The 13082-nt window shown below is 37.8% G+C and overlaps 1 protein-coding gene across 6 annotated transcripts in view; it reads right to left on the bottom strand.

The window, feature by feature from the left end:
- Positions 1-13082, bottom strand: part of EDIL3 (EGF like and discoidin domains 3) — an 805907-nt gene that overhangs the window by 176559 nt on the left and 616266 nt on the right. The window lies entirely within an intron of this gene.

The raw sequence follows: 13082 nt of genomic DNA on the forward strand, positions 1-13082 counted from the left end.
CACTTGGCTTCTCCCTTGTGTAAACGTGTGACGAGGCAGAAGGGGCAGACACAGCATGGCCCCGGGGGCCTTTGTCTTGTTGTCACCGGATATAACCCCGATCTCATGGTCCAAGATGGCAGCCTCTGAGTTCTGGCAGCAGGATGCAGGAAGAGATGAAGAAGGGGAGAAGGGGGCATGTGGGCACAGTCTCTCAAGGAAGATTCACAAAAACCACCATGTGATACATCTACTGATATGCTGTAAGCCATTTTTTAATCACATGGCCAGATCGAGTGGAAAGGCAAGTTGGAAATATAGCCTAAAAAGCTGTACTTTTATATAGAATATACAGAATATTACACTGAATAAGATAATCTTATACAGAATAAGACTATATTCTGAGGTTAAATATGCTTATTAGCTAGTTATCCTCTGGTTTTGGAAGCAAGTGAATAGGATGTTGTGAGACAACTTAAAGTCTTAGCTACAACTTTGAATAAATGAGTGAGAATGTACACTTAGCAATCACTTGCTGTATGGTCAATATGTGACAACATTCATCATATAATACTCACAACAATCCTAAAAGCCACTCTATTTTTGTTTCCACTTTATATATAAAGAAGTTGTATCTTACAGTGGTTAAGTAATTTTGCCCAGAGTGACAGTGGCCAGTTGAATCTAGAACTGCTGGTCTTGAACAACATATTGCTTTACCACAGAAAAAGACTCTTATGCAAGTGTGTTTTGTTTTACTATAAGATATTATGGAAAAACCCAAATAAACATTTTGGCCAACCCAATATTAGATTTACAGGTAATGTGGCTTATCTTCACTTACTTGTTAATTCATTTAATAAATGTTTATTGAGCAAATAAAAACTGTTCCAGGTCTTGGGAATACCAGAAGAATTATGATAGCATATTTTATCTTATTTATTAACGGTTTAGTCACTGCGATTGGTAAGAATACAAAGTGTCCCAACCCTCATGCAGCTTACCTAATAAAATAGCCTCCTGTATAGTCTTTAATTATAAGCAGCAACCAAAAAAGAATAAGAAGTTGTAAGAACATAGATTAGGAGAACAAAATCTCAGCTGGGGTGAAGAGCTGAGTCAGGGAAGGCCTCCTTGAGAAAGTTGCCTCCGGAAGAGCAACTGACATATGTGAAATGCTCCATGTATATACTGAATTAATCAATTTATTAATGAAAAGGGAGATCAGTTCAGAAGATATCTTTTCTAAGCTTGGAAAACAGAAGGGAGGACCCTTCTAAGTACCCATGTGGCTGTAACTCAGAGTAGATTCTCCCACTTCCCAGAGCACATGGTTGATTTCAATTACTCATTGCATTAAATCAAACAGCAGCTTTGTTTCCCCTCTCAAATGTCCACGCAATGAAGTAAAAATTTTCGGCATAAGATCACCTAACACGTGTTATTTACTTAAAAAAGCTCCACACAGGATCAGAAAACCTGTCTATTGCTCACATGGTTTTCTGAAAATAGGAGTTGCTCAATAAATACTGATTCATCGACAGCAGATTCAAAAAAAAGGAAAGCATTCTAAAAAATTTGTAACAGTACTCTTCTTTCAACGTTTACATACATCTTTTCAAATCTGGGTTAATGCTCCTAAGAAAAGCACAGTTAAGACCCATCAGCAATATCACAATGTCTTACTTGTTTTGTTTTGCAAGATAATCACATTTCAGTTTAAGAGCTTCTTGAAAGCTACCCTTATGGAAAAATACTGGCTTAGGTTGGGCTCCTGCTAGGAAAACTAAGATAGAAAAATTTACATCTGCATTTGAAACTCAGCACTCTCTCTCTTAGCAGTGCTAATGATAGTAACTAAGGTAACTGAGCTTAACATTGCTTTTTTTTTTTAATCTGAAGAATGAAAACATAGCCTATTATTATGAACTGAGAGAAAAATACTTCAGATATATTGAAAAATTAAATATATAATATAAACAAGAAATCTGAGAGCCCATTTGCAGGGGACAAAAGGAAAACTGTTGTTGTTTTTTTTTTCCCAAGAGCCAAAATCATAGCAAAATAAAATAACCTACGGGAAATAGATGGGGAAACAGTGTCAGACTTTATTTTTGGGGGCTCCAAAATCACTGTAGATGGTGACTGCAGCCATGAAATTAAAAGATACTTACTCCTTGGAAGGAAAGTTATGACCAACCTAGATAGCATATTCAAAAGCAGAGACATTAATTTGCCAACAAAGGTTCGTCTAGTCAAGGCTATGGTTTTTCCAGTGATCATGTATGGATGTGAGAGTTGGACTGTGAAGAAGGCTGAGCGCCAAAGAACTGATGCTTTTGAACTGTGGTGTTGGAGAAGACTCTTGAGAATCCCTTGGACTGCAAGGAGGTCCAACCAGTCCATTCTAAAGGATATCAGTCCTGGGTGTTCTTTGGAAGGAATGATGCTGAAGCTGAAACTCCAGGACTTTGGCCACCTCATGGGAAGAGTTGACTCATTGGAAAAGACTCTGATGCTGGGAGGGATTGGGGGCAGGAGGAGAAGGGGACGACAGAGGATGAGATGGCTGGATGGCATCACCGACTCGATGGACGTGAGTTTGAGTGAACTCCGGGAGTCGGTGATGGACAGGGAGGCCTGGTGGGCTGCAATTCATGGGGTTGCAAAGAATCAGACACGACTGATCGACTGAACTGATAAGTTTATGGTGTGGACTTCCCTGATGGTTTAGCGGGTTAAGAATCTGCCTGCAATGAAGGAGAGACAGGAGACTCAGGTTCGATTCCTGAGTTGGGAAGATCCCCTGGAGGAAGAAATAGCAACCCACTCCAGTATTCTTGCCTGGAGAATCCCATGGACAGAGGAGCCTGGCAGGCTTCAGCCCAAAGGGTTGCAAAGAGTTGGACACAACTTACTGAGCACACAGGCTTACTAAGTATATCAATGTTAGGTGGAAACAGCCACTATTTTAATTAAATATATCAATTTGGGGAAAACAGCAGCAGCCACAGCAATATTGAAAACAAATTCATGGATAAAATGTAACCAACATGTGCAGTACAAAAAATGAAACGTCCTGAAAAAGGTGTTAATGTAGAATGGATTACACTTATTTCCAAGCTCAAATTTCAGTTCTTTGCTTCCTCAGGGTGCAGTGGTGTTCCCAAGTAAGCTATGGGCTTATAAACTATTTTGATGGAAACGGAAATAGGAGAGCAAGGCACCTTTACCTCTGTTGGAGGACACTCTCTTAGAGGTCTCCTCTGTTCCCTCAAATATCTATTGCAACTCCCCCTGGACACCACCTAACCTCCCATTCCAGCAGGCCCAGGCTTGTGACTCAAAGTAGTCAGTGGTAAAAAGGAAGACGGTCACACAGGGGTGGTGTCCCCTTGACCCACTTCTATTCTCTATACAGCACAAACACTTTTCCAATTTCATGCTGGACACTTACTTTCTCAAGGCAAATCACCCAGAATACATCCAGCATTTTCTATGCATAACTTCTATATTTCTGTTCATGGTACCAAAATCATGCTCAAGCTCAAAACCCTGGAATTTAATTTTTCTTACTTTTTTCCTTCCCCTCCTCCCATAACAGACAATCAATTGTCAATGATGCACTCTCAAACCCTCTTACAATCTGATTATTATTTTTATTTCAATAGCTGCTACTCTCATTCAAGTTCTTCTCTGGGCAGTTAGCCATAAAAGCCTCTTAACTGGTGTGCCTGCTCTTAGATTTGCCTCTGCGTTAAATATAACATTTATTCCATAAAACTTTACTAAATACCTCATCAGCTCAGGCTTTGTGTTGCATACTCATAATATACACCACGGACATCCACCTTCCTGAACTAGTTCTGACAGTTTTTGTAACGTGCTGAAAACCCTTCAGTAACCATCTTAAATGTCTCCTTCATCTAACACTGATGTAGTTCACATTCTGGTATCTCTTTATCATTGCAGACTTTTATCCTTTCATTCCACACTTCCCTCCCTCCCTCCTTCTCCCCTGCCGCCAGCTCCGTCCCCAATATACACCTATCTTTTCAGTATAGTAAACCAGTCCCTATAGTACCCTGAGTTCCCTCCATCTCTCTTGTGACTATATTTATTCTATTTCATCCATCTGAAATAACCTCTTTAATGTTATCCTCAAAAATGGTGAGTATGGTAAATTCACCTTCAATAATTAAAATGTAAATGGCTTTTTGATGTTTTTATTATACTCTGGTTGCATAGAAAATAAGTATTTCTTCCTTAAAGACTTCTAATACCCAGCTGAGGATTTAAAAATAAAACATTTAAAGCCTGGTCTTCCAGGGATGTGGATTTTTTATGATCCTTTTACTATTTAATTATGACTTAATTATTGAAGGTCTTCTGTCATGGGCAAAAATCCTTTGAAAACAATTAAGCATTACTATTTCCAGTTCATGGAAAAATGGGGATTCCACTTAAGGCAGACAACTGATACAGGCAGGTTAATAATAAAATATTACCAAAGCAGCTTAAGTAGTTAGGTCTTAGAATTGGGATGTGTTGACGCCATCCATTACTTTAAAATATCCCACACTATTGTCTCATTTGGAAGAGCAATATGCTGTTCTCCAACATCTTAATTTATTTAATTGATTTGCTTCTAATAGTGAAAGGGGCATATCCAAGGATAAGTGTGTTTCTCCTGCCAGACTGTGAGTTCCATCAGGGTAGCAATTATTACTTTTCCCCTAAGATCACCAATATCACAGTCCACCTGAAGTGTCTGCTCATTATGTAATCCCCTGGGTCTAACTCTGACCTATTAATTCAGAAACTCTAAGGATGGGGACCATATTAAAAAAAAAAAAAAAAAAAAAAAAAAACACCTCTCCAGGTAATTTATAAGTAGTTGAAGTTTGAAAACCACTGCCCTAGGCTAGAGAACTTCTTGCTTACAGGAAGATTATAAATGTTATAAAATACAATAGCTACTTTATAAAGCCTTAAGAAAATCCAAGATTCTCCCATACCCACTACCAGTGCCCACTCTCCTCCTCCAAAAGAAAAAAAAAGGAAAAGAGCACTTTTAAGAGCTTTCAAAGTAAGAACAGTGCCGAGGTTAGGATAGTTTAGCTCTGGCTCACCCACAAGCTGCCTGCATTTAAATCCGGACTATGCAATTTACTAGATTAATCAATTTGGATAATGTACCTTTCTGTGCCTAGATTTCCCTAACTGACTAATGGGGATAATAACAATACGAACTGCATGGAATTATGGACTCAACGCATGCCAAGTAGTTGAAACAGCACATAGTGCTAGCTCTCAGATTAAAGTTAATACATAATGGTGTGGATAGTGAACTCAGCTGGACTAAGTAAAAGTGAACAGAGTAACTTTTTCTGCACTTAAATCTAACCACATTCAGTTAAACCACCACCAAATTCCACAGGTTGAAATGGTTTCAAATTAATTACTGTCTCAAAAAATACAAGCTTTCAGAATTAGGCCAGGTGGCTTGGTACTCTGTCACATTTTCAACACAAGGAGGTTTTCAGTGAGGCCTTGGGGCAGAACAAATTTGTTCAGTGTCTGCAGTGGAAATAAGGGATTCCTTCAGCTCAATCCAAATAGTAACCCCATGAGTTCCCAGACGATAAACATAATGAGACAATCACACCTTTAGCTCAGAATCTCACTTTTCCCCTTGCTTCTCTGCATTTCCCACCCCTGAGGACTCAGGACAGACTGCCAGCAGACCTTCAATGCCCTTGCAGGAGGAGCTGCTGCCATCCTTTCAGGATGAACTGCCTCGGAGGCAGTAGCTGACACTGATTCCTAAGCAAAATTTCCCTTGGGCAGGTGTCATAAGCAGGTTTAACACCTCTGGTTGAAGTCGGATTCACATTCACATTCACAGCAGACTCATGTTCATGAGTGCGCGTAGCAATATCTGAGAAAAGTTACAAGAAACTCTAAAAGACAATAGGAACTCAGAATGTTGTCTCCTTTAGTCCTAAATGTCAGAAGTTGAGATATAGTCCAGAGGCTGTGCAGATGGTCATGTGAAGAGATTTGAAGAAGGAACCAGAGTAAGTTTGCCATGAAGGTGATCAAGGAAGACTGGAAAACCAATTAAAGAGAGATTAAACTTTGAATGTTTTGTTTTTCCATGACAAGAGCAAGTTATTTTCAATCAGTTCAGATGATTTCCATTTTAATCTACCAGTATCATAAACTAAAAAATCACTCTGGTAACATTCATGAGACAATGGGAACTAAATGAACCATCTCAACCTTTGTAATAGGGAAGGTAAGTTGGAAATGTTCTCCTTGTACCAAAAATGTAGAGCAAGTACATATCATGAAAAAGTATTTTATACAAGAGTAGTTTACTGAATTATCTACTAAGATTTTATCAGATGCTAAAAATTGTGTTAAAACAACTCCCTATCACTCTTCATATTCTATATTTTATGAATAATAGTAATAGATTTAGTTGCTTTTTTCTAACATTCAGGTAAGGGTGAAAATGACATAGCGTAAGTTAGGGAAATACTAATATTTTAAATGTTTTTCCGTGGTCAATTAATCTTAGAGAGAGAGGATATGGCTATTTTAACAATGGTGATGTCTAAAGTTTCAAACTCTGATGGTGCAATTATAACAAGCATTTTGCAAGAAGCTAAACAAACCTTTAATTTGTAACATTTCAGGAACAAACCATAAACAGGATAGGAGAACATGAAAATTCTGGTGTTTGGTATTCAGAGTTTAATTAGCAGACTTCCTGGCAAACACCTTACAAATATTACCGCTGCCCACTTAAAGTTGCATATAAGAGGGGTTTGCTGTGATTACAGAAGAAAGAATGGGTCACTGCGATTACAGGAAGCTTGATTCCTCTGCTGTCCAGATGGGTGAGGGATTTCTTAAACTGTAGAGAGATACAGTACACTCTGCACCAGCGGGATCATGTTCAGAAGACATAATTCACATTTAAGTACACACAGCTGAACACAATGAGCTAGGTCCTTTGGACATTCCCAGTACCACTCAGAGCAGTTTAATTACCATGTGAAAACAACCACTCTTTCTCTGCTGTCTATTCTGTTCAATAGTCTCTGTTCTTCTATAAATCAATTGTCTGTATCTATCCATCCAATATAGTTTTTATTTTTTTAATCAAGGTGCTATGAAATAAACTTAAATCAGGTATAATACTCTCAAGTGATATAAGAGAAAAGTAGACAAAAACCCTTTTATGTTAAATATGAGTCACTATGATTGTAATAAATCAATAACCTTAGATATGCAGATGACACCACCCTTATGGCAGAAAGTGAAGAGGAACTAAAAAGCCTCTTGATGAAAGTGAAAGTGGAGAGTGAAAAAGTTGGCTTAAAGCTCAACATTCTGAAAACGAAGATCACGGCATCTGGTCCCATCACTTCATGGGAAATAGATGGGGAAACAGTGGAAACAGTGTCAGACTTTATTTTTCTGGGCTCCAAAATCACTGCAGATGGTGACTGCAGCCATGAAATTAAAAGACGCTTACTCCTTGGAAGGAAAGTTATGACCAACCTAGATAGCATATTGAAAAACAGAGACATTACTTTGCTAACAAAGGTTCGTCTAGTCAAGGCTATGGTTTTTCCTGTGGTCATGTATGGATGTGAGAGTTGGACTGTGAAGAAAGCTGAGCACTGAAGAATTGATGCTTTTTAACTGTGGTGTTGGAGAAGACTCTTGAGAGTCCCTTGGACTGCAAGGAGATCCAACCAGTCCATTCTGAAGGAGATCAGCCCTGGGATTTCTTTGGAAGGGATGATGCTAAAGCTGAAACTCCAGTACCTTGGCCACCTCATGTGAAGAGTTGACTCATTGGAAAAGACTCTGATGCTGGGAGGGATTGGGGGCAGGAGGAGAAAGGGACGGCAGAGGATGAGATGGCTGGATGGCATCACTGACTCGATGGACGTGAGTCTGGGTGAACTCCGGGAGTTGGTGATGGACAGGGAGGCCAGGTGTGCTGCGATTCATGTGGTCACAAAGAGTCAGACACGACAGAGCGACTGAACTGAACTGAACTGATGACTGTAATGTATACTTATCAGGGTGGGAGAAAAGGACAGTGAAGTCACTTCTGGCTTTAGAGATAAAAAACAGGAATTCTAGGAATCACTTTGTAGACAAGGCAGTAAAGGAGTTGAATCTAAAGAAGACTGGTAGATGGTCAATAAAAGAACCAAGAAGTGTATGTGCCTAATCACAGAAGCAACAAACAGCCAGGTAAAGTTGAGCAACAGCAAGAAATCCAGGTCAATGAGTCTTGGGTGCTGAAAGAGAGGGAGTAGCTTAGAGGAAAGAGAATCTGATGCACCTTCTTTTATATTAGAGAACAATTTCTACCTGGTTAGTCATCTATTCCATACCTCAGAGAATCTGGAATTAAAATTCAGATTACATCCTTTAAAGCAAATAAGCAAGCAATATGCATTACTATTAGTATAAATGAGGTAAATGACCAAAAAATTACTGTATTATTTTTCAGTATAGATAAGTCATTTTTGCATAATGCTAAGTGCCTTTTTGTTTTTAAAAATTAACATTAAAAAAAACCACATACAACTATGTGTGGAAGCTCACTTCTAATAAACAACTTAAAGGAAAGTAGTAATTTTCCATACAGGATTACTGTCTTTTTAAAGAAAGATGATTAGAAGCAATGTATGAATGTCTAGATGTAATTAACCTTATAGAGACATATAGTATGGATGGGAGTATATCTGAGGACATAGCTTTTTTTTCCAGGAAAAAACAGGATAAAGACATTTTACTTGAATGAAGAAGTAGTAAAGACATGTTAAATTCTGTGTAATTCAGGTTCTGTAACTAGAAAACATCCTGAAAATGAAAAAAAAATTTTTTTTACTTCTTAAATTCTGTGATTCTAAAAATGTTTTTTGTGTCTCAAGGAGCTCCAGGTGCCTATAAGTACCAAAAAAGTCTTTACACACATTATATATAGGCTTTGTAAAGGAAATAGATGATTACTCTATTTTTTGCAACATTTGTGAATCTGGTTCACAAAGTTTTAAAAAATCCCCACTGCGTATGCAATTCATATTCTAGAAATGTGAATTTGTAACATAACATGTGTTCACATAAGTCTGTTAGGCCCATGTATTCCACATTATTATTTTGTTTAAAATGTAAAAGGCAGATGGTCTTGCTTTCGGGTATTTAAAATTTTCTAACAGAGCAGAATCTCATAGTCATTTAGGGACATTAACTTTGGAAAATACTTAAAAACTTTATGACTAATGAATAATGACTACTGATGAATTGCTGCAAAGGTGGGATAAACTTCTGACTAGAATATACAAGCTAGTTCTGCTTCCCTCTAGTTTAGAAACTTTTCATGGGTCACATAATTCCTACTACGTTTCCTCATTTTTATTCACTGTTCTTTCCTCTCCTCCACCTCTACACTTTAGCACTACTTGCAGTTTCAAAAACAAAGTGCCCAGATCATTAAGCAAAAGTGTCCTTTGCATTTTATTTATTTTTAATATCTTGGGCAGTACAAATCCGGGCTTTATAAACTGCTAAGACATGCTTTTACAGTGCAGTCTGAGGATGACCTGCAATAAATGGGACTGTGGGACAATTCAGAAGTTTCTGTGATTCCTGTGCCCACTAAAGTTTGAGAAATAACTACCCTCCACCAAGCTCTGTGGCATACAGAAAAGGAACATATTAAGATCATATTCACATTTTCTAAGGGGTAATGAATTACTTAAAATATAAAGATCAAAATCTATTTTTCTCAGTGATTAAATAGTAGCACTGAAACAGTTACTGTTACATTAACTTTCAAAGGAAAATTATGGCCTTTCCTTGGTATGTCTGAACATGGTAAGTCACTTCAGCCATGTTTGATTCCTTGCAAGCCTATGAACTGTAGCCTACCAGGCTCCTCTGTGCATGGAATTTCCCAGGCTAGAATACTGGAGTGGGTTGCCATGCCCTCCTCCAGGGGATCATCCCAACCCAGGGACTAAAGCTGGGTCTCCTGCATTGGCAGGCAGGTTCATTACTGCCAGTGCCACCTGGGAAGCCCTTTCCTTGGTATAGCCATCAAATAGATCAGCATGTAATAATAGAGCCATGCAATATATATATAATGGGAATTTCCTTTTGTATTCTATAATTACACTAAGCTAGTTTTTAGCTTCACAAAAGTTCTATTAAAAATAGACTGTCTAGATAAAATAAAATATTATGGTTCAAATAAAATGGTTAGCAGATGATGTAACACCAGGCTACACATGTTACATTATTATGTTTACTCTATTTACTTTCCTATATCTTAGATACAGAGCATTGTGAAGGCAAGTAGTATTGTTTTTCTAGTGCCCAGTGAAAAATAGACCACAGAGCAGACATTCATTTAGTAAATGTCTGGTGAATGGATGAATAAATAAATGACTGAAAATCCAATATGCATGCATCCCAGAAAGAACATGTACAAACAAAAATCACTTTAGAAATTAAAAGAAGAAAACAATAAAACATATTTTACTACATGTATCTGTAAAAAAGAAAAGGAAAATAATAGGAATGGAAAATATTTATCTTTTAAAATAATAATCATCCTGACTAATCTGATTCAATAAGCAAAGTTCCCAGAGGTTTAGATAAGCTTTTAATTTTTGCACAATAATACAAGGCATATTTCTATAATTGTTTAGAGTTATTATTTCTAACATATCAGTCAAAAGGGAAATTGATATTCCAGAATGCTAATGAATGAGTTAATGATTAAGATGGTGGTTATTTATTACTTGGGGAAAAAAATCTAGGTGAGGAAATAAAGGTCAGAAAAACTTGAAAAGAAAAACAAGATTTTTCTTTAACTGTATTTACTGGACTTACTTCTACAATTCAGAACCAATTATGAACACTGTGGTACTATTCATAATTGCATACTGAGTGTGTAAATTTAAAAATGGCAACTTTAATTTTCATTTCATCAGTATAAGGGAGAAAATGAAATTGAATACTAATTAGTATATGTGTCTTATACACCTAAAAGATTAGGGGACTACTGTGCTCATTATAAGTTTAAGAAAGTACTCAAATGCTTCATTTGAATGACTGAATATAAATAAAAGAATAAAGTGACAAGGGAAATTAATAATGCTCAAAGAAAATCTGTGATATGATTACACTTCCTAGAGCCTCTTAGATATGGTTGTTCTTTAAGAAAAGAGACATATTTTTCTTTGGAAAAATAACTTAGAAAATGAGGTGTTATTAAAGACTATAATAATTCTCTGAACACAATAATGAAATACGTATTGAAAAGCAATAGTGAGTTTTCAGTTTTCCTCCCGTTATATGCAAGATTTCCTTATCTAATATAAACCCTTTTAATTAACTTTTACTGTTTTTATATAAGAGTTCATTATCATCTTCATAGAAAAAGCAGGAGAACTCCAGAAAAATACCCATTTCTGCTTTAATGACTATGACAAAGCCTTTGACTGTGTGGATCACAACAAACGGTGGAATATTCTTCAAGAGATAGAAATACCAGATGTCCTTACCTGCCTCCTGAGAAATCTGTATGCAGACCAAAAAGCAACAGTTAGAACTGGATATGAAACAACAGACTGGTTCCAAATTGGGAAAGGAGTATGTCAAGGCTGTATTTTGTTACCCTGCTTATTTAACTTATATGCAGAGTACATCATAAGAAATGCTGGGCTGGATGAAGCACAAGCCGGAATCAAGACTGCCAGGAGAAATATCAATAACCTCAGATATGGAGATGACACCACCCTTATGGCAGAAAACGAAGAGGAACTAAAGAGCCTCTTGATGAAAGTGAAAGAGGAGAGTGAAAAAACTGGCTTACAACTCAACAGTTAAAAAACTAAGATCATGGCATCCGGTCACATCACTACATGGCAAATAGATGGGGAAACAATAGTAACGGTGACAGACTATTTTCTTGGCTCCAAAATCACTGCAGATGGTAACTGCAGCCATGAAATTAAAAGACGCTTGCTCCTTGGAATGGAGAAGGCAATGGCACCCCACTCCAGTACTCTTGCCTGGAAAACCCCATGGATGAAGGAGCCTGGTAGGCTGCAGTCCATGGGGTCGCGAAGAGTCGGACACGACTGAGTGACTTCACTTTCACGTTTCACTTTCATGCATTGGAGAAGGAAATGGCAACCCACTCCAGTGTTCTTGCCTGGAGAATCCCAGGGACGGGGGAGCCTGGTGGGCTGCCGTCTATGGGGTCGCACAGAGTTGGACACAACTGAAGTGACTTAGCAGCAGCAGCAGCAGCTCCTTGGAAGAAAAACTATGACCAACCTAGACAGCATATTCAAAAGCAGAAACATTACTTTGCAGACAAAGGTCCGTGTAGTCAAAGCTATGGTTTTTCCAGTAGTCACGTGTAGATGTGAGAGTTGGACCATAAAGAAAGCTGAGCGCCAAAGAATTGATGCTTTTGAACTGTGGTGTTGGAGAAGACTCTTGAGAGTCCCTTGAACAGCAAAGAGATCCAACCAGTCCATCCTAAAGGAAATTAGTCCTGAATATTCCTTGGAAGGACTGATGCTGAAGCTGAAGCTCTAATACTTTGGCTATGTGATGTGAAGAACTGACTCATTGGAAAATACCCTGATGCTGGGAAAGATTGAGGGCAGGAGGAGAAGGGGACAACAGAGGATGAGATGGTTGGATGGCATCACCAACTTGAATGACAAGAGTTTGAGCAAGTTCCAGGCTTGGTGAAGGACAGGGAAGCCTGGCATCCTGCAGTCCATGGGGTCACAAAGAGTTGGACACAACTGAGTACTGAACTAAACTGAACTGATCATCTTCACAACAAAAGCAAAATAATAATAATAACCATAGTTAAAATAGCAATAGACTGCCTTTATATGTAAAAAGAAGTATTTAATTATTCTACTTAAATTGATGAAGTTATGTTTAATCTAAGATTGAACTCTTTGCTCTCTTTCACTGAGGTTATTTCTACCTATAATCTGTGGGAGAAAGAAAGTTTAAAATTCATATTCTGAAAG

The sequence above is a fragment of the Bos grunniens genome, chromosome 7 (assembly GCF_055505025.1).
Source record: "Bos grunniens cultivar Pamir isolate PY7600 chromosome 7, Bosgru_T2T1.0, whole genome shotgun sequence".
Taxonomy (NCBI): domain Eukaryota; kingdom Metazoa; phylum Chordata; class Mammalia; order Artiodactyla; family Bovidae; genus Bos; species Bos grunniens.